This window comes from Suncus etruscus, chromosome 9, assembly GCF_024139225.1.
Source record: "Suncus etruscus isolate mSunEtr1 chromosome 9, mSunEtr1.pri.cur, whole genome shotgun sequence".
NCBI lineage: Eukaryota > Metazoa > Chordata > Mammalia > Eulipotyphla > Soricidae > Suncus > Suncus etruscus.
This window is the reverse complement of record NC_064856.1, coordinates 43,435,564-43,459,589: the sequence shown is the minus strand read 5'-3', so window position 1 is coordinate 43,459,589 and position 24,026 is coordinate 43,435,564. Positions and strand designations below refer to the sequence as shown.

At 33.2% G+C, this 24,026-nt stretch overlaps 1 non-coding gene across 1 annotated transcript; it reads left to right on the top strand.

Moving 5' to 3' along the window:
• The first annotated feature begins 23,478 nt into the window (after positions 1-23,478).
• LOC126019445 (small nucleolar RNA SNORA51) lies at positions 23,479-23,609 on the top strand. The gene has a single exon (XR_007499148.1). It is a non-coding gene; the product is annotated as a small nucleolar RNA SNORA51 (small nucleolar RNA).
• Positions 23,610-24,026: the final 417 nt, after the last annotated feature.

Genomic DNA, 24,026 nt, shown 5'->3' with positions numbered 1-24,026 from the left:
CCAGGACGAATATTAATTTAATATTACTACACACATTTATCTGGACATTGAAGATAAGCATCAGTTCTTGAGATATAAGGTTAAAAGATATATATTGACTATTTATCATGGCAAAGTAAACTGAAGGATTATGAGGCATAAATATAAAATTTAGTGTATTATTGAAAATGCTGTTTGGAACATGATTATGAATAGTAATAGCTGACATTTATAAAACATATATAAGTATAAGACATATATAAGTCATACATTTTATCAAATAGATACCACTATTACATTGTTATAGTAGACAAGATCAGGTAAGAAAATGAGGCAGAACTGAGATTGATAATAAGATCATAGCAGTTTTCAAACAATGATATTTGCATAATTATAAAAAGTAATAATTTTAAAATGTCCTGAATTACAAAGCTAATATAAACCAAGAAATATTAGGAAGGGAAAATGTAAGGGATTGATTAAATGTAACAAGGGTAGTAATGGTGGATCTTGGACACTTCAGTGTTTGTGAAGTTCACTAGCTCTGCTCTGAAAATATAAATTATAAATTTAAAAGCCCTTATATGTATATTATCTAAATAACAAGAATAAACACATTGTATCAACAGAATTGAGATTATATTATTTATTGGCTTAAAGAAAAATTACATTAAATAATTTTAAAAAGAAAAAAACAAGACTACAATATAGCACAGATATATGACACTATATAATTTTAGGAATAGTGAGAGTTTTCATGTTGTTTTCATGTGTAAAATGAAAACGCTATTTTTTGTTTTCGAACCACACCCAGTGATGCTCAGGGGTTACTCCTGGCTATGTGCTCAGAAATTGCTCCTGGCTTGGGGGACCATATGGGGATCGAACCGTGGTCCATCCTAGGTTAGCGCATGCAAGACAAACCCCCTACCATTTGCACCACCATTTCGGTACTGAAAATAATTTTTTAATTCAATATTTCTAGTGTATATAACATGCCAAGAGAAGATGATTTCAATGGTCAATAAAGGTGATGAGATCCACAATGATAATAGTAAAATTAGGCTAGGTCTGTATTAGTAATATTAGGTTAGATAAGTGGTATTAAAGTGAACATGTTGGCTATAAAATTAGTTTAAAAGTGATATAGAAGGTGGCATATAGAGTTCAAGCTTTGACAATAAAGCACATATGAATTTCTACTTAGCTTTCACACACAGTAAATCTAGTGTTTATATTTTTATAATTGATTAGAAAATAGCCCAAGTACTCACCTTATATTATATTTTCTATACATCTTTGATGTAAGATTTTAAGTACTTCACGCATTTGGAGGATTCCATTCTTTAATCACTTAGTTTTGTTGGCTATATTGTATTGACCACCACTATTTACTCTTAGAACTTATACAAATAATTATTTCTCATAAGCCTCACAAAAACTTTCTTTATTCTTTCAAGTCTACAATAACCTTTTCTTATTACCTGAATAATTCCTGCCTAGCTTATTATGCAGCAAAAATAGATTATTTTCCTTCTCTTTATATCTGATGATGAACTGATTAATAGCATTGCAAGTGGTTGTTCCTCGAGACTAATTAATAACTATCATAATTGTTCGGTAGTTAAATAACTATTAATCTAGATGATAGTCAGAGTGAAGTTTGGCATTGTTAGAAAAGAGGTCTCACTATAAAATCAGTTCTTAATATTTTGATAAGAGGCCACTTGTATAAACACATATGTGTGTCTGTCAATTTTTGAGAACAATCTCATATGGACTTTGTAAAATGGAAAAATCGGGATTGTAGGTCAACTCATGCTTAACATTTACCTAATAAGCACTATAGTAATTACACACATGATAATTATTATTATAAGTAAGCAATTGACAGTAATTTATGACTTTTGGGTCAAAGGTTATATCTTCAAAAACAGGAAGATGACAAGACACAGAAAATCAAAGGAGGAGTGTTGGTAAATGACCAGATAAGTATTGGAAAATGAATATCATAGATGAAGTCAGAGACAGTTGTGTCAGCAGCCAGTTCCATTGACTTATTATGCTCTTCAATGAAATGTAAATCAACTCTTGAAAAAATTATGAGTATACTGGCCATTCAGCTCAAAAATGGCAATTTCAAAAGGAGAGGGTTGGAGAAGCTCCCTCACTGCCAAAGCCACATCTGTTGCATCCATCAACCACATTGACTACTACTTAGCCTAAGACTCTGCTTCACTATTCCTCTACAACTCTGAAGAAACACCAATTTGACCAAAACTTCAGATGAGCCAGTATTTGGGAAAAAATCACGAAGGCTTTTATGAAGTGATTGCATGGATTACCCTTTCTGCTGCCTTCCCATACTACTGAAAGACTTGGCAGCCAAAAACGTGCCCTACAAAAGCCACAGTATCAACAATAGTGCTTAGAATTCCTGGACCATGCAGAAATCCCATTTTGTTTAGTACTGTCATCCCCATTAGGAACACATTAATATGTAGTTGAAGTCACCTATGGTTTAGAATAAAATGAAGTACCAGAACTTTCCGTTAGTAATAAGAACTTACTAAAGTTTCTGATAATGATTTATTGACCTCATTGAAGATACAGTGATTTTTGCACCTTTTCTTGTTCTTATACTTCATTTTTCCTTTATCTTCTCTTTATTAATTTTTATTTTAATTTTCTTCTGTGAAAAAATTTGTTGCCACTTACCTGGATACAAATGTTTTATTATCAAATACATCAAGTATGTGATACATACAGTTTAGATAAAATAAAATGTAAATGTGTTATATCTTCTAAAACACACCAAAACAATAGAGAAAGTAAAATAGGTGGAGAACACAATTATACACCTTTATTTTTTTCTATATATCTATAAAGGTCAAATATATTTAGAAAAATAATTTTTGCAGCTTAGCACACACAAGAAAAATTTGCTTCTGGGTCCCTCCCCTTTTAAGTATGGGACAGCTAATATAAAGTATATTTAACATCTTTCTATATTCAGTAAATGTAAATAAGTGTCTAAACATATGTGTGAGGAATTTAAATGTACCTACCTTATTCACATTAATGTTATGAAATTTGTTAAAATTATTAGTCTCACTACCTAGAAGACATTTTTGAAAATCAAACCTAAACAGAAGTTAAACTTCAAATATTTAGACATAATTTAGAAGAGGCAACTTGGAGAAGGCACACATTCAAGAAAATTTTATATAAACTTGAAATTTTATATCAATTTCATTCAGCCTTATTTTGGGACAGCTAAAAATTGCTAGAAAATTATCAGAATCTAAGATTAAAATATAAAATAAAATCTTCCTGAGAGTTGTACAATAAGATGAACCTAGAGAATAGCTTTTGTTTTGTTTTATTTGTTCTGGGGCCATACTGGATCTACTCAGGGTTTATTTCTGTGCTGTGCTCAGGAATCAGTCCAAGTGGTAATTGAAGAGCCATATATTTATATGAATTAATGCTTTAATTATCAATAGACCTGAAACATTTATTTGGAGTATTTTACGCAAGGGGACGTTCAGGTTTCTATTTTTTCATATATATGTATATATATATATATATATATATATATATATATATATATATATATATATAATTACTGCAAAATAAAGTTTATAATGAGAAGATTTAAGACATCAAGAACAAATGTATAGCTCCACATTATTTCTTTTCCTTAAGACCACTGACATATTTTCAACTTGCTGGTTCTTCAGGTGTAGTATCAAATAAATAACGATGGGGCTGGATGGCGATGGATTTCTTTCTGCCATCCCAGGCCACGTGGCTCAGCAACCCCCATGAACCGGCAGGTTCCAGGCCAAGACTCACTCACAGGCAGGCATCAGGAACCATCAGCTTTATTCATGCCCTATTCACCACATGTGTGTGGCCTATCTCATAACCTTTTAAGCATTCAGCCATTCTAGGCTACCCTGCGTCTAAACCCTTTCAGCCATCTTCCCCTTGGCCTCCATCCTGGTCCAAAACCAAAAGAGGCAGAGACCCTAAAGCCAGAGAGCTCAGCAGGGCCGAAAGGGGCCGAATCCCCTCGGTTCAAGGCTTATCTAACTTTTCCAAGACCCCTCCCAGGAATGGGCCGGGTCTTGCAGGTAAGGTCACACCTAATATCCGGTTCCCAAGACCCCTCCCAGAAATGGGTGGGTCTCAGATAGGTACCCTACATTTCCCCCTTTTTTGAAATATAAAGACCCTATTGTAATTCTGACTCCGCCTTTAGCCAAAGGTGGGCTAATATTTTATGCACCAACGTAATAAAGTGAAAATTAATATAACAGCCCTTTTCAAAAACATAACATTTTTGCAAAATATACTATACACTAAAATTCTCTTAATGCTTTTTTACCAAGCACTATTTTGGAACTTTCATGTTCCTATACTTTTAAACTATATTGGGGGAACTTCCTGTTCCTATTAACATTTTCTACACACAAGTACTACAGCATAAATGCAAACATACATTTTAAAAGCAGGCTAAGTACATTAAAATACACACAGTAAAACATTTTGCAATTGAAAATATTAACTATGAAAGAGAACAAAACACATTTAAATTATAAAGAAAATGACTTAAGACAAAGATGCAGGCGGTTAGAAATTAGATGTTTAAATGGGCTAAACTGTATTACTTCCCTTTTATTTTTATTTTTAACCACTAACTAAAACTTATCCCATCACCAACTATGAGTAAAATATAACTACCCACTAATTTCCTACACCTAAAACCATAGTTCAGATGATCAATTTGTCCCATGCTGATCTCACCACATGGCTTTTTTAAACTTTTTGCAGGCCGGTTCACTCGCGCCATTTCACCTTTGTGATTTGGAGGGTGGATTCCAGGTTTTCTGCTTTTCCGGGCCAAGCTGAGCCCAGCCGAGCCCAGCCAAGCCGAGCCGAGCTGAGCCACAGGCGTTGCCACTTAGGGGTTTTTAGAAGCTTTTCGCCACTTTACCCCTCCGGGCGGCACTTAGCAAGCAAGTTTTCGGCCACACCTTTACAGGGCGCTTTTGGATGTTCAGAGTTGTAAAAGTCCAGTCCGAAGTTTTAAAGTCGAAATCCAATTTCAAGCCAAAGGTCATTTTTAGAAAATCAGTCCATTTTCAATAGTCTTTTTTCTCCTCCTTTTCCAATTTAAACTTTTAATCAGTTTTTGAGGAGGCCGAGGTTTTTGTTTATTGTAACAAAGTTTCAGTCCTGGGTCTTGGATGGGAGTGATACAAGTGTTCAACTCCCCTGTATTACTGAAATTTTTGCCCCTAGAAGGGGTGGTGGCCATCTTTGAACATGGCTTCACGTGGCCAAACCCTTTGGGCTGACTCCATCTGAAAAGAGCCAAAATCAAACAGAAGAGCAAAAATCTCACCATATTCGCTAGTCCCTCAAGCTATTTATTCCCAACTCCACAGCGCCCCACCTGGAAGGGCTAGGTGGGGCAATAGTAACAGAACAGTCCTAAGGAAAAACTTTTATATACAACAATTCCAAGAATCATCTTATGGAAACTTTTTCATATGCTACATTCAGGGATCTGGGCTTTGGTCAGTAACATTCCTCTCGTTTCTATTGAGTCTTTTTTTCTGAATCTTTCTTAAACAAATTTATTACATACATGATTGTGTTTGGGTTTCAGTCATGTAAAGAACACCACCCATCACCAGTGCAACATTCCCATCACCAATGCCCCAAATCTTCCTCCTCCCCAACCAACCCCCACCTGTACTCTAGACAGGCGTTCTATTTCCCTCGTACATTCTCATTAGTAGGATGGTTCGAAACTTAGTTATTTCTCTAACTAAACTCATCCCTGTTTGTGGTGAGCTTAATGAGGTGAGCTGTAACTTCCAGCTCTTTTCTCTTTTGTGTCTGAAAGTTATTATTGCAAGAATGTCTTTCATTTTTCTTAATACCCATAGATGAGTGAGACCATTCTGTGTCTTATTCTCTCTCTCTGACTTATTTCACTCAGCATAATAGAGTCCATGTACATCCATGTATAGGAAAATTTCATGACTTCATCTCTCCTGACAGCTGCATAATATTCCATTGTGTATATGTACCACAGTTTTTTTTAGCCATTCGTCTGTTGAAGGATATCTTGGCTGTTTCCAGAGTCTTAATATGGTAAACAGTGCTGTAAAGAATATAGGTGTAAGGAAGGGATTTTTCTATTGATTTTTGTGTTCCTAGGGTACATTTCCAAGAGTGGTATAGCTGGGTCATATGGGAGCTCGATTTACAGTTTTTGGAGGAATCCCCATATTGCTTTTCATAAAGTTTGAACTAGATGGCATTCCCATCAGCAGTGGATAAGAGTTCCTTTCTCTCCACATCCCTGCCAACACTGTTTGTTCTCATTCTTTGTGATGTATGCCAATCTCTGTGGTGTGAAGTGGTACCTCATAGTTGTTTTGATTTGCATCTCCCTTATGATTAGTGATGTGGATCATTTTTTCATGTATCTTTTGGCCATTTGTATTTCTTCTTTGTCAAAGTGTCTGTCCATTTCTTCTCCCCATTTTTTGATGGGATTAGATGTTTTTTCTTCTAAATTTCTGTCAGTACATTGTATATTTTGGAGATTAGCCCCTTGTCTAATGGGTATTGGGTGAATACTTTCTCCCACTCAGTAGTTGGCTCTTGTATCCTGGGTGCTATTTCCTTTGAGGTTCAGAAGCTTCTCAGTTTAATATATTCCCATCTATTAATCTGTCCTTTCAATTGCTTGGAGAGTGCAGTTTTCTCTTTAAAGATGCCTTTAGTTTCAATGTCCTGGAGTGTTTTACCTACGTGTTGTTCTATATATCTTATGGTATTGGGTCTTATATCGAGGTCTTTCATCCATTTAGATTTAACCTTCATACATGATGTTAGCTGGGGGTCTAAGTTCAATTTTTTGCAAGTGGCTAGCCAGTTGTGCTAATACCACTTGTTCAAGATGATTTCTTTGCTCCGTTTAGGATTTCTAGCTCCTTTACCAAAAATTAAGTGATTGTATGTCTGGGGAACATTCTCTGAGTATTCAAGCCTATTCCATTGATCTGAGGGTCGGTCTTTATTCGAATACCATGCGTTTTGAGAACTATTGCTTTGTAGTAAAGTTTAAAGTTGGGGAAAGTAATTCCTCTCATATTCTTTTTCCCAAAAATTGCTTTAGCTTTTATAGGTTGTTTATTGTTCCAAATGAATTTCAAAAGTGCCTGATCGACTTCTTTGAAGAATGTCATGGGTATCTTTAGAGGGATTGCATTAAATCTTTACAATGCTTTGGGAAGTATTGCCATTTTAATGATGTTAATCCTGCCAATCCATGAGCAGGGTATGTGCTTCCATTTCCACGTGTCCTCTCTTATTTCTTGGAGCAGAGTTTTATAGTTTTCTTTGTATAGGTCCTTCACATTTTTAGCCAAGTTGATTTCAAGATATTTGAGTTTGTGTGGCACTATTGTGAATGAGGTTATTTTCTTAATGTCCATTTCTTCCTTATTACTATTGGTGTATAGAAAGGCCATTGACTTTTGTGTGTTAATTTTGTAGCCTGCCACCTTGCTATATGAGTCTATTGTTTCTAGAAGCTTTTTTGTAGAGACTTTAGGGTTTTCTAGGTAGAGTATCATGTCATCTGCAAACAGTGAGAGCTTGATTTTTTCCTTTTCTATCTGGATTACTTTGATATCTTTTTCTTGCCTAATCGCTATAGCAAGTACTTCCAGTACTATGTTGAAGAGGAGTGGTGAGAGCAGAAAGCCTTGTCTTGTACCAGAATTTAGAGGAAAGGTTTTAGTTTTTCTCCATTGAGGATAATATTTGCCATTGGCTTGTGGTAGATGACTTCAACTAGATTGAGAAAGGTTTATTTCATTCCCATCTTTCTGAGAGTTTTGATCAAGAATGAGTGTTGGACCTTATCAAATGCTTTCTCTGCATCTATTGATATGATCATGTGATTTCTATTTTTCTTGTTGTTGATGTTGTGTATTATGTTGATAGATTTATGGATGTTAAACTATCCTTGAATCCTGGGATGAAACCTACTTGATCATAGTGGATGATCTTCTTAATGAGGAATTGAATCTTATTTGCCAGGATTTTGTTGAGGATCTTTGTATCTGTATTCATAAGAGAAATTGGTCTGTAATTTTCTTTTTTGGTAGCATCTCTGTCTGGTTTAGGTATCAAGGTAATGTTGGCTTCATAAAAGCTATTTCGAAGTGTTCCTGTTTTTTTGATTTCATAAAAGAGTTTTGCCAGGATTAGTAAAAGTTCCTCTTGAAATTTTTGATAGAATTCATTAGTAAATCCATCTGGGCCTGGACTTTTGTTTTTGGGCAGATATTTGATTACTGTCTTAATTTCCTCAATAGTGATGGGTGTGTTTAGATATGCTAATTCATCTTCATTCAACTGTGGAAAATTATAAGATTCCAAAAATTTATCCATTTCTTCCATGTTTTTATTTTTAGTGGCATAGAGTTTCTCAAAGTAGTTTCTGATTACCCTTTGGATCTCTGTCATATCAGTAGTGATCTCTCCTTTTTCATTCCTAATACAAGTTATCAAGTTTCTCTCTCTCTTTCTTTGTTAGTTTTTCCAGTGGTCTATCAATCTTGTTTATTTTTTCAAAGAACCACTTCTGCTTTCGTTGATCTTTTGGATCATTTTTCAGGTTTTCACTTCATTGATTTCTGCTCTCAGCTTTGTTATTTCCTTCTGTCTCCCTATTTCTGGGTCCTTTTGTTGAGTACTTTCTAATTCTATGAGCTGCGTCATTAAGCTATTCAGGTATGCCCCTTCTTCTTTCCTGATGTGTGCTTGCAAAGCTATACATTTTCTTCTCAGTATCGCTTTTGCTGTGTCCCATAGGTTCTGATAGTTTGTGTCTCCATTATCATTTGTTTCTAGGAAAGTTTTGATTTCCTCTTTGATTTCATCTCAGACCCACTGATTATTCAGTATTAGGCTGTTTAACTTCCAGGTATTAAATTATTTCTTTTGTGTCCCTTTTTAGTTTACATATAATTTGAGGGCCTTCTGGTCAGTGAAGGTAGCCTGCAAAATTTCTATTCTCTTGATATTATGGAGGCATGTTTTGTGTGCTAGCATGTAATCTATCCTGGAGAATGTCCCATGTACATTAGAGTAGACTGTGTATCCAGGCTTCTGGGGGAGGAGTGTCCTGTATATATCTACTAGGCCTCTTTCTTCCATTTCTCTTTTCAGGTCTAATATATTCTTGTTGGGTTTCAATCTGGTTGACCTATCAAGTGTTGATAGGGCCGTGTTGAAGTCTCCCACAATGATTGTGTTATTATTGACTTCTTTCAGATTTGTCAGTAATTGTATTAGATAATTTGCTGGTCTCTCATTGGGTGCATATATGTTTAAAAGTCTGATTTCTTCCTGTTGCACATATCCTTTGATTAGTACATAGTGTCCATCTTTGTTCCTTATCACTTTTCTGAGTATAAAGTTGGTGTCATCAGATATTAATATGGCCACCCCAGCTTTTTTGAGGGTGTTGTTTGCTTGGATGATTTTCCTCCATCGTTTTATTTTGAGTCTATGTTTGTTCTGACTATTCAGATGTGTTTCTTGTAGGCAGCAGAAGGTTGGATTCATCTTTTTGACCCAGTTTTCCACTCTGTGTCTTTTAATTGGTGAATTTAGTCCATTGACATTGAGGGAGATGATTGGCATAGGATTTAATGTCATCTTTGTAGATAAGTTTGCTGTGTTTGTTGGTCTCTCTTGTCTTAGAGTAGACCTGTCAGTTTTTCCTTTAAGGCTGGTTTATCATCTGTGAAGTTTCTGAGCTGTTGTTTATCCAAGAAGCTATGTATTCTTCAGTCAAACCTGAATGTGAGTCGGGCTGGGTGCAGTATTCTCGGTGAGGCATTCATTTCATTCAGTCTTGTCACAATATCCCACCACTGTCTTCTGGCCTTGAGAGTTTCTTGTGACATGTCTGCTGTAAGTCTTAGGGATGCTCCTTTGAATGTAATTTCCCTTTTTGATCTTGCTGCTTTCAGTATTCTATCTCTATCTATGGGATTTGTCATTGTAATGAGGATATGTTTTGGGGTGTTTTTCTTTGGGTCTCTTTTAGCTGGTATTCTTTGGGTATGCAGGATTTGATTGCATGTAGTCTTTAACTCTGGGAGTATCTCTTTGATGATGTCTTTGACAGTTGATTCTTCTTGGAGACCTCCTTCCTGGGTTTCTGGGACTCCAATGATTCTTATGTTGTTTCTGTTGAGTTTATCAAAGACTTCTATTTTCATCTGTTTGCATGCCTTGAGTACTTTTTCCATTGCCTGTTCATTTGTCTTAAGGTTCTTTTCCAATTTCTTCTGTTGTGTTGAGTTTTTCTGCATCACATCTTCCAGTACTTCGATTCTCTCCTCAGCTGCTGATACCCTGTTGGCGAGGCTATCCATTGAGGTTTTCAGTTGAGCAACCGTGTTTTTCAGATCTGTTATTTCAGTTTAGTTTTCCGATTTCTGTCTTTGTGTTCTCTTCAGATCGTTCTATGCTCTTTTTGAGTTCTATGAACATATTCCATATTTCTATTCTAAACTCCTTATCTGAAAGGTTAATCAGGTGGTTGGAATTTATTAGGTCATCCGAGCTTTCGTCTTCATTCTCTGTGGATGGTGTTTGCCTGCGAGGTTTCCCCATTGTCAGCTTGTAGTGTAGTTTTTCCTGGGTGTTGTGGTGGGGATTATTGATTAAAAAGAGTGCGCACTCTTCTGCTGCCTCTAGTTGACAGTCCTCAGAGTGAACAAAGGCACAGCAGGGCAGAGCAATCCCGCAGCCAGAATGTACTCACGCAGCGGCTTCAAAATGCAGTTTTTGATGGGGTCACTCCCTAGGCCTCTGAGGAAACCTTTGGGGATTCAGAAGCACAGTCTCAGGCAGACAGAAATAGAAGTTTTCCCTGAAGTCTTCTCTATTGAGTCTTGATCCAAAAATATTTTATAATATACTAAACCTGACTACATATATATTACCAAGACAACAAGAGGAGAACTAAGTTGGCCAATGCTAGGACACTAGTTTACATATTATGATAATGGCATAAATGTATTTGGATGATGACAAATGTCCACTAATACATATGAACTTATTAATGAACTTCAGTTTCAAATAATATATCTTAAATAATGCCAGTATCTTGAATTAAGCATTTGTGATATTTGATCCAATTATACATTTTAAGACCTATAGAATGTAACAACATAATATGTTATGATTAATTTCTGTGTCAATAGAAATAATGAAATTCTATTAGAAAATACTATACTCATAATTCTTGCTACTGAAAATATGAAAGACCATTAAACCGCTTGCCCATAATAAATTTCTATTTTATATATGTCTAAGTACCTCTAAAGTGAACTGAATTTAGGTTAAAAAAATTAAAAATTTCCAATGTGTGAGAATTATTGTCATTTTTTCATTTTTTAGTTTCTTTAAGATTAAGTGAAAATGATTTAAAGTGGTCTAATGTACTTTCCTGTGATTTCTGCATCAAAATCATGTACTTTTTATTTTTCTGGCATATAATAATTCAACTATTAAAACTTTATAAGTTTTATAAATTTGATATCATTTCACATCGATGCCCTAATCACTATTCTTTTAAAAAATATTCACCCTTCATATATATATCAGTGACCCTCATTCCACAAACTACATTGACATTCTAGTTTGTTTATTTTCTATTGTCTTTCTAGTTCTTCAGCACATTAGTAGTTTCTAGTTTGGTTTCATTTCTTTCCTAAGCTAATTTATACACTAATTTATACAGAGATACATTTTTCAGTTATTCAGGAATCACTCCCTGTGGAATAGAGTAAATATTACAGATTTCTTGTGATTGAACCCAGTTGGTTATGTGAAAGTTAACTTTATCAAAATCTGTTAAAATGACATATCAAATTACTGTTATATTTGTTGTTTTCTTTCTGGAAGAGATCAGGACCTAATTTTGACTTTGTGCCCAGGTATTTCAGGGAGCTAAGGGTACCTTAAGTGGTACTAGGTACAAAGTAAGTATCTTAACTATTGTAAAGTTTCTTCAGCCCTCTCTTTTATCCTTTTTTTAATATTTTTTTTATTTAAACACCTTGGTTACAAACATGATTGTGGTTGAGTTTCAGTCATATAAGATGACACCCCCCCCCATCACCAGTGTAACATTCCCATCACCCATGACCCAAATATCCCTCCTCTCCTCCCCTCCCCTACCTCTACTCCAGACAGGCTTTCTATTTCCCTCATATATTCTCATTGTTAGGATAGTTTGCAATGTAGTTATTTCTCTAACTAAACTCATCACTCTTTGTGGTGAGGTTCATGAGGTGTGCTGTAACATCCAGCCCTCCTCTCTTTTGTCTCTGAAAATTGTTGAGAAATGTCTTTCATTTTTCTTAAAACCCACAGATGAGTGACACCGTTCTCCGTCTTTCTCTTTCTCTCTCTCTCTGACTTATTTCACTCAGCATAATAGATTCCATGTACATCTTTTATTCTTTTATAAGCTAGGAAGTCACCTTCCAATAAGGTAAAAATTATTTCCACATTCTATTTAGTTAAACCTAATCTTCCAAAAGATTTCACCTCACAAGACCACTTTATTTTGGAATTTTAATCTATATAAGTAGGTGACTATGTAAGTTAATGAACGGTCAGGTGGAAATAAATTCCATGCAGATAAATATTTAAATTTCAAGACTATATATTGCATTTGTTTTGCATTTGCATATAATCTGCTCAGAAGTATAAAGCTGATATTATATTCTGTGCTATGATTTAGACATATTATTTAAGTTAATAGTGATCTCTATGACTAGAAGGTAAACAAGCAAAGGATCAAGTGAAATAAAAATAAAATTAATCACACCATCCTCTCTTTTATTTTATCTTTTTTATAGTGGCCACCCTTGGCCCTGTGATTTGGTATGTCCCTTAAAGGTTATATTACTTAACTTAATGCTTTTCTGGCCTGGTGGCAATTTAGGGGAGGTGTGTGGGAAAAAATGGAAAAGCTAAGTGGCCTACTAAAGAATAAAAAAATTGCTCACAAATTTGGAACATTAAATAGATATTATTTTAAAAAATTTGGAACATTTTATAACTGAAATCCAATTACAAATATTTTTGTAACCATGGTGCTTAAATAAAAAATATTTTAAAGTAAAAAATCATCTGAAAATATTAAAGTCTAAGTTCAAGGCTCTAACTCTGAGTTATGCGTACCTCCCATGTTTGACTTTCTTATCAAAATACGGAATTAAAATATCAATATAGTTTGTGATTTTTCTTAAAACTTGGGAGTTTCTTGGGGTTAGAGCCAGAGCAATGGCACAGCTGTTGGGCTTTTGCCTTGTACGTGGCTGACCCTGGATGGACCGCAGTTCAATCACACAGTGTCCCATATGGTCCCCCAAGAGAAAAGTGATTTCTGAGCCTGTAGCCAAAAGTAATCTCTGAGCACCACCGGGTGTGGTCCAAAAAATCCAAAAATTATATAAAAATGGGAGTTCCTTATAAATATTCTCATTGTGGCTTACAGATTTCTGCCTTCTCACTATGAATATGTGTGTAGACATAAGTATAATCTTTCATAACCCTTATATAAAGATAAATAAATTGGACATGAACATTTATATATATATATGTATATACATTTTATTCCTCTTTATGTATTTTATCTAGAGTAGCTAAATCCACAGAGAAAGATTAATCTCTGTTGATTGCCATTGCCTGAGGGAAGGGGGATGAGGAAATGATAAAGGTGTTTTGAAACTCGGTGTTAGCTGAATAAATTTGAAACATAATAAACCACCAACTATTTATATATAAAATAATCTACATTATATCAGTGATGTGAATTTTATATTAAAAAAAACAACCTTAGGCTGTAGAGATAGTACAGCCAATATGTTACTAGCCTTGAATGTATCTGATCACATCCCCTACACAGCATTTTGCTCCCCCGTGCCCAAGTTCCAGCCAGCAGAGATCCCTGTGAATAAGATAAGGAGTAAGCTGAATACAGTTGGGTGTGGCCCCCAAAATCCATCCCCAGGTGAAAAACTATCATAAGCTGATATTTTATGTATTGAAAATATAGGATATTTCATCCTAATATTTCATCTCAAACATGAAACTAAATAAGGAGATTCTTTTGTAAATTCATCTATTTTTCTTCATGAACTGGGGATTAGTTATCTACACTGCCCTATTATGGTGATATAAGTAATCAATAAGGAGTTACACAGTCTTACTACTAACATAGGCATACATTTTTTTAGAGATTATATTTTTACCTAAAGCTTCAATCAAAAGGATATTCCAGGTACTACTATACTTTATTTAGTATTTAATACTCAGAGTTCTAATTTTTATTTTAATTACAAATTATTTTAGTTTATGATTTACATTATTGATAATGGCAGGGTTTCCAGCCATGCAAACACTAGTGTTAGCTTCCTCTAATCACATACCAGTTTCTTTTTCTCACTAGATTTCCCCCAGAACCCTATAACAATATACTTCCTACTAACAATGACCTCTCAGTTTCCATTACTTCTAGGGATTTATTGATTCTTACTGTGTTTCTTTATATTTTAGATATGAGGTGGGCCATTCTGTATCTCTTCCTCTCCTTCTGGTTAACTTAACTATACACATCTATCTAAGTAGCAGATAATTTTTGTGTTTTCTTATTGTATTGCATTATATTTCTTAGAGTATATACAGATGTGTTATGTATATACCAGTTTCTTTATATAGTCATTTGTTTTGGACACATAGTTTATTTAAAAATCATATTGTTAAATTTAATTTAAGCATAATTCTACTGATTCTTAATGCATCTCACTTCATTACCATCAAAGGAAAATAGTTATCTAAATGATGTAAAACATCGGTGTAAGTTGTTTACAGTGTAAGCTGTGTTATTTTAAACCTGTTATATGATTTTAATTGCTATAATATTGAGAAAATGTCAACATTTTAGTTTAAAAGATGTTGTGTTTCAATTCTCTGCACTACAAAAAGGACCCTAATCAGCACTGGAAGTGATTAATTAGTAGAGAGTTAGGAGTAGTCCCTCAGCACTACCGCATATGCCCACACTCCAGTAGAACATACTCACAATTATGAATTGTCCTTTTCCAACATCTTCTTTTTAACTAAAATGATGACTTTTTCTTTTTTATTTAAAGATGCTCTTTTAATAAAAATGTATTTTATATTTAACATGTGAAACAAATAATATTTTATAATTACCTATTGCTTCCACTAACCATAAGAATTAAGAAGTCCTACGTTACAAATACTAAAATGATAATCATATTACTTTTGTCTTCCATTCATCATACAGAATTATTACATAAATCTTCTGAATTTTTATAGGAACTTATAAAATAAATTTCATAACTTCTTTCTACTTTGTGATTAAAATTTGCTATAAAAACTATTTATTTTAATTTTTAAGTAGCATATTCAGAGATACCCTGTCAAATTATGGTAAGTTTGTATTAATAACACTCATTGATATCCAATGCCATTTGAATATCAGCCACATTACTTATAATGGCTTCTGTTATATCCATCTCCTTGAAATATTATACCTTATACTAGATATAGTTAAGCTCTCTTCCTTGTACACTATGCTATAACTGCATTGAGAAAACTAATTTACATACTTATTTAGAATAATTTATTTTAAAATTTTATTACTAAAATGCATAAAAGTCATGTCTAAAATAATATCAAAGTACTATTCAAATTATTTTGAAATATTTTACCCTCTTCCTAAATAAATATAAGTCCTCCAATATTTACATGACATTGCATTTCTATAATGAACTAGTTAGTTCTTATTAAATGCAAATTTCCAGAAAGGCCTTAAGAAATGTATCAACAAAGAAAAAGAATTCATTTACTCATCCTATATACTCAACTGGCTATATTTCTCTTAAATACATATATTTACTATATAAAATTATATTAAAATAAACAAAAGGAAAGATTTTTTTCTCTATTTTATACCTGTATTGTTCAATGTCTATCATATAGAACAATTTTTTCTAAATAATTTTTCTATTAATAATCCTATACATATGTATTAGATAACTTTATAGCCACATATTATGAAAAACAGGTCTGTATATTTCAATCTATCAGTTCTGAGATTAGACTGTTCAATAAATATCCTAGTTGTTACATGATCCCATAGAAGCCCATTTTTCCACTGTTAAGAAGCTAAGCTCTAGGAAATAGATTTCACATGTTAACCTCTAACAAAATCAGCTTTCTTTTTTTTCTATTTTCACTTTTTCATCTCATATACCCCTTTCTGTCTTGAACCTATTTTTCTAAATGACTAATACTCTGGAAGCCTTAGTGAATATCTTAATATGAGAGATTATTAATAGATTTTTGAATATTTGGAGAAAATAGTTATAATTACCTTTTCACTCCAAATGACAGATGTTCTATATTATAATTTTAGAATCATTTACTTTGATATTACCTATCTCAGCAATTAATGCATGCATATATTTCAAACAAATACAAATAACCTTTTTTTTAATTAATCTTAGATCAAATGAATAGAACGAAATGCTTATTTAATCAGGATTGCTTTCCTGTCTCCCATATAGATTGCATGCAATGTTTCTTTTTTATTTTTTTCTGGTCTGTCTAATTTTCCTTCCAGTATGTTTCCATATCTTGCATAAAGCTACGCTTGGTTTCCATGTAAAAATTTTCTTGATTATTTTTTGTTTGATCTTACAATTTTTAGCTTTCATCTTTTTACTCTTATATAAAATTCAGTAGTGTCCTTTTATCTTTGTAACCATTATTCTATTTTAGACATTCTGAAACTAAAATTTTTCTTAAACAACCTGCTCTTTTTTCCATTTTATTATGTACATAGAAATAAACAGCCAGTTGTACTGTTCTCAGCTTAGCACCTAGATTCTCTCTCTCTCTCTTTTTTTTTTTTTTTGGTTTTTGTGTCACACCCGGTGATGCTCAGGAGTTACTCCTGGCTTGGGGGACCATGTGGGATACCGGGGGATCGAACCGCGGTCCGTCCTAGACTAGCGCTGGCAAGGCAGGCACCTTATCTCTAGCGCCACAGCGCCGGACCCTAGATTCTCTTTTGTTAGGGACTAATTCCAAGTATTTTAAGATAGGGGCTGATAAAAACATTTCTTCATATGTATATGTATCAATATAAGCACCACATAAAACATAACATACAACATATATCACATCACACAATGGTATGATATATGAAATATTATAATGTGCACTTTATATAAATTGTAGTAGTACATATTTTAATACCTCTGTAATAAAGTATTCCAAAAAGTGCATATATGTAAACCCCTAATTAATATTTATTTTATGTCCAAATATCTTAGAAAGTTATTGATTAATTTCATATAACAAATCATTTCTAGGACTTAAGGAACATTGATAAAAGTACATAAATAAAGTTAATATTTCAATTTTATATTGGAAAGTTTTTTATGATGTTTTAAGCATTTATAATTTTACTAAAGGTAGATTGGCATGGTCTGTCCTAGGTCAGCCGCATGCAAGTCACGCCCTATCTCTGCGCCTCCTCTCTGAGTAAAAGGCATTTTTATATTTTGTTTTTTATGTTCCTAGGGCATATCCTTAGGAGTTGATATGATAGCTGGATCATATGGGAGCTCAATTTCCAGTTTTTTGAGGAATCTCCATATTGATTTCTATAAAGGCTAGACTACAAAGCATTCGTACCAGCAGTAAATAAGAGTTCCTTTCTTCCCACATCCCTGCCAACACTGATTGTTCTTGTTCTTTGTGATGTACAGACCCTCAGATAATGGAATAGTCTTGACTATTCAGAGAATGTTCCCTAGACATACAGTTAATTAATCTTTGATAAAGAGACAGGAAACACAAAATGAGCAAAGAAAGCCTCCTTAACAAGTGGTGCTGGGACAGCTCTTCCCAGCAAGCAGCCACATGAAGAAGAGCTAACTCAGACCTCCATCTATCACCATGCACAAAGGTCAATTCCAAAATTAGAAAATATAAAAAAATTAGTTTATTTGTCATGTCAGACCATATAAACTGAATAAACAAAGTTTTGGGGCTTTTTTTTTTTAGATAATTTAAAATGTTTTTCTGTTGTAAGTGCATTGCATTAATATATTCTTTAATTAGAGCAGCATTTTAATAAACTTGTTGTTTATTTGGGGAGGCACACCCGGTGACGCTCAGGAGATACTTGTGGTTAAGCATTCAGAAATCACTCCTGGCTTGGGGGACCATATGGGACTCCGGGGGATAGAATCGCGGTCTGTCCTGGGCTAGCGCCAGCAAGGCAGTCGCCTTACCGCTCATCACCATCGCTCCGGCCCCTTAGTAAAGTTTTTTATATAATCTTTATAATCTAAATAATCACGATAACAATACATTTTTTGTCTCAGCATCATAGATACATACATTTATTCATTCTTATATATGTTATATATATTGTTATATATGTTGTTATATTTATAACATAAAAAATTAATGTGATTACTAGATAATAGTCAGAATTTTAGAAGCTTTAGATAATGATAAAATTAAACTTTGGATTTCAGTATTCACATTTCTAAATTTCATATTACAATTTGAGTATATTTTTAATTAATTCACATGTCTCCCCAAAAAGTATGGGAGAAATTTTAACATATAAATGATATATTACCTAGACTCAGAAAAATTATAGATTTGCAAATAAAGTGTGATGTGATTAAAATAAATAAATAATTGGTTATGTGTTTCTCAGTTGTTTTTTCTTACTTTCTACTAGACCCTATTATTAATTTTTTCCTCAGAATATTGGCTAAAGCTCTTGAATTTTTCTGTAACATTTTCTTTATATTTACTTCTCAAGTGAATAAAATAAAGTAATTAGATCCTTATTGATATATGGGTGGGCACCTAGAGGCAAACTGTAAGTGCCACAAAAAATAAAATAGATAACACAACACAAATTTAAGTTTCTGATTGAATTCAAGATTAGGGAGATGTGTTTTGTAAAAAATTCAATATTTCTTAACTACCCAAAGGCTACCTTCTTGGTTCAATACAAAAAAGGGGGCGGGGAAAAATTCCTAAAAAATGTAATGCTGTCCTGTCACCACATAGGACACTTATTAGGCTTTCTTCATAGAAAAAAAATTATTTATAAAGGAATATTGTAATAGTTCTACTAGAGAACATACAGGATTGTCATAATGTATAAATAATTTAAACCACAAAAATCTATTTTAAAAATTTAATATAATAATTTGTTCAAATTGAAACTCAAGTTTTTTAAAAATAATTTATATTAGGGGCTAAAGCATTGGTACAGTGGTAGAGTGTTTGCCTTGCATGTGAACCGACCTAGGAAGGACCGCGGTTTGATCCCCTGGCATTCCATATGCTCCTTCAAGCCAGGAGTGATTTCTGAGTGCAGAGTGTGCCCCCCCCCAAATTTTAATGGTAAAGTTTGCTATTCTGAGTATAACATAAATATATATTATATATATTTCTTACATATCTGACATGTTACCATTTGGTGAAATAATAATAATGACTATTTTCTATTTTTTCTAGTTATTAAGATCATTTAGTTTTACTGTATACAATAACTTAATATTTGACTATATGGTGAATTTTCTTGTCTATTATAGACCTATCATTTTGAATTTTCCTATGAAGTGGAGTGCAAATAAAGAATAGTGGGTAATAACACTTGTATAAATTGATAAATTAAAATCAAGGCAAAACTAATATGCTTTATTCCAGTAGTAAGAGAATTTCTCAAATAGTTGAATAAAATATTAAAATAATGAACTAAACTTAAATTTTAAAGTGTTCTACTTTCATCCTAATTATCACTTGCCAGGGCATGCCTAAGCTTTTAGGGGGACTCAGCCCACCATATGTATCCTCAGATTTTCCTGGTGGGTAGAACTATTCTAACCCCCATGGGGTTCCTCAAAAGGCCCGCTGTGGATGCCTTTTTCCCCTGCGTAAACCATGAGCAATTTCTAAGCGCATAGCCAGGAGTCACCCCATAAAAGAGTGACCCATAAGAGAAAAGCAAGTAGTAAATATTGGCCACCTCTGTGTGTGGTCTAAATGCAAAAGCAGTATTTATAATTATGATTCATGTTATTTTCTACCAGTTATAGCATATTATAGTAATCATCTCAATATATTTAAAAAACTGTAAGCATATTCTTTAAATATAAAATGTTTCTTTTTTATTTATTTTAATCTTATCCAATATTTGGTTTCAATTAACACCCAGTGGTGCTCAAGTTTTCTTCCTGGCTCCCAGTTCAGGGATCACTTCTGAACAATACGGCTGATGAATATAGATGAAAATAAAAGTCAATAAAATTAAGCATATAAAATTCAGCACAATATTAAAGGAATAATATATTATGACAACGGGCCAGAGCAATAGGTAGGGTGGTTGCCTTATAAGTAGGTTTGATCCCCAGCATCCCATATGATCCCCTGAGTCTGATAGGAGTAATTTTTGAGCACAGACCCAGGAATAACCCCTGAAAACTATCTGCTGAGGACCAAAAGCTTAATTTTCCATGCAGGCATGCAAGTGTTTTAAAAAATCACACAATATCATAAAATAAACTATTACAATAAGGAACACAAGCATGGTACATTTGTGTTGAAAACAACATTTTAGAAATTGCAGCAATCATTTTTGTCATTTACTCTAAATTAAAGTAAATTTATTTAACATTGATGTATTATATTATATACACACTGATTCAATAATCAATGCTGAAAAAGCTGAAATTACTTTTAATCAAAAAACAAAATGTCCACCACTTAATTGTTTTTAATATTACCACTTTATTTTATTTAATTTAGTGTTAGATGTCTTAGCAGAAAAATAATAGACAAGAAGAATATTTAAAAATCCAAATTACTAAAGAAGTACATATATGTATATATATAGTAGCTATAGAAAAATTTGAGAACCTGATATACATAGACATCACTAAATAATTATGAGAAATAATGAATATAATATACATAAATCTGTACCAATACTATAAATAAGTAATGCATGAGATTAATAACTTCCATAAATAGGCAACCAGAGGAAAAACTAGAGCTAATTTAAATAAAGGTGACATAGTAATTTATTATAAATTCTCTAATATCTGTAGAAAAATAAAAATATAGAAAAATGTATGCATAACTAAGGTGAGATTTCATATAGTGAAATGCCATTTTTTCAAAAAGAAGCATACATATTAAAATACTAATCACATTTGTAATGACATAATTTTAATTTAATTTAATTTTATTGTGATATACAAAGTCTTTAATAATTGAATTTTAGACATATATTGAATTAGGGCTAATCCAACCACCAGTGTCTACTTCCCTCCATCAATGTTCCCAAAATGCATCCCATATCACTACTCCTGACTCCCAGCCTGCCAATATTACAGGCTCACTGGGTGACATCACTAATGTTTCAATGGAATCATAACTGATCTCAAATATCTCATCATTCCTGAGTAAGGCTAACAAAATATCATATTACCAGACTTCAAATTTTAACTACAAAATGGCAGTAATTAAAACTTGGCTGGAGCAATGGAGCAACTATCTAAAGTGCAGTCAGTAGGGTGCTTGCCTTACATATTGCTGACAAGGTTATGGTTCCTGGAAACCTCTCAGTCCCCCAAGCACTGTCAAGTGTGCTGCCTAAATTGAGATTAAGATTAAGCAGATATAAATTAATTGAAACAGAAAGTTTAAAAGCAAACAGTGATTCACTGTTAGTTTAATATTTTATGTTATAGAATCTAAGATAATGCAATAAAGCAATATAAGTCTTCTCAACATTTGTTTTGAAAACTGATTAGTCACATAAAGAATAATACTGGAATAGTTTGTAAGCCAGGGGTCTCAAACTCAATTTACCTGGGGGCCGCAGGAAGCAAAGTCGGGGTGAGGCAGGGCCGCATAAGGGATTTCGCTTACCAAATATTCGCAATAAAAAATCGCATTAGTAAGAAAAAAATGCAAAAAATCGCATTAAACATTTGCATACCCTGAATGGAACTGCTCGGGGTTATGTGAATGTTTAATGCGATTTTTTCTTACTAATGCTATTTTTATTGCGATTATTCGGTAAGAGAATAATCGCGAATACTGCGATATTTGAAGGCCGGCCGCGGGCCACAAAATGTTGTATGGAGGGCCTCAAACGGCCCGCGGGCAGCGTGTTTGAGACCGCTGTAATGTAAGCTGTATACAAAAATAAGTTCCAATCAGTTATATGAGTTCAAATAAGACCTCAAAATGCAATATCTATTGCATTTCTATTTACAGTTCCTGAAATATCGGTGCGCTTAGAAATGATAAATGATCAGATAAAGATGCATCATTGTAGTAAGTAATAAGATTAAATAAATATTACCAGCTCAATTTTTAATTATTGCAAATTTAATCTTTGTAGGCTTCTTTTTTTTTTTTTTTTGACAACCCATTAACTTTCCTCCTAAGGATTACCAGACATATTGAGTATATATATAATTTGGTCACTTTGCTTTGGAGTCATCCCAGGTAATGGCTGACATTGTGCAGAAAGTTCTTCGGAGATTTGTATATATCTGATTTATTTCCCCTCTACATGCATCTGATTATGAACCAAAAACATAGGCACCACTATCGCAAATTTAATGTATTCTTGCTCTACTTAAAATTTCAAAATTGATCTTTATAATTCTAACACTAAATATTAAAAAGGAAATACAAGAATCATGAAATGAAAAGAGAAATCTAGCCCAAAACATTATGGGTATATATTATGGGTATATATTTGCAATTGTATTATATGTATACTTTTTTATTCAGTTTATAATTTTATTATATGGTTATCTATAAATTTATAAAAAAATTTTGTGATTTTTATATATTTGGAGTTGCAATTTAATATTAATTAATTTAATTTTATTATGTTTTTAATTTTATTTTGGACAACATCTGGCAATCCCTTGGATTTGGGTTAAGGCATCATTTCTGGAGGTATGGGGACCATCTGAGTTGCTAGGACCATTCTTAGGTCAACCTCATATAAATTAAGTAACCTATCTTCTGTACAATCTTTCCAGTTACTGGCGTACTGCTTTAGATTGTTATATGAGAGGCCGGCAAATATCTAGGGATTCAGTACTGTAATACATCACACCCTCTTTGCGAATGACAGAGTTGAAAAAAGGCACATTAATGAACTGTGTACAAAAGTATACAAACAGCGCCAGAAACGTGGCATGGGTTTAATTTCCTCTCCACTGTGACCATATGCTTTCTGAAAGTATTAATAATGACACTAATTGTGCAGGGATTGCTCTTTTATACTTTATTTGCTTTGATAAAAAATATAACCAAAATCAAAAGAGAAGGTACAGTAAATGTACCCCATATACACCTCAACACAGGCCCTTTGCCTGGTCTGTATTGTGAATTGGGGGACAAATATATATATAAAACCAAAATATGTAAAATCTTAAGTCTGTTATTTATAACCCTTTCACAAATCATTCATAATTTTTCTGACTTGATTTTGATATTCACGACAAAGACTAGGCACAAAGCAAATCAATCTTTATTTAACTGAGGAAATACTGTCCCTCATATTTAACTCTCCATGCCTAGATTCTTGACAACGATTTTAGAGTTAATTTTGATACAAGTGCATGCTGTAGTTATGTCCCTGAGTATGATTCTCTAATTACTCTAAAACAGCAGTAGAAGTGAAATTACAGGCTAAAATATGAATAGATACTTAAGGAATCTCTGAACAAATGTAACTTGTTATTTCACTTCTATGTAATTAGATATTTAGAAACTTAGTCTAACATGATTATATTATCTAACTGTACTATAAATTGTGT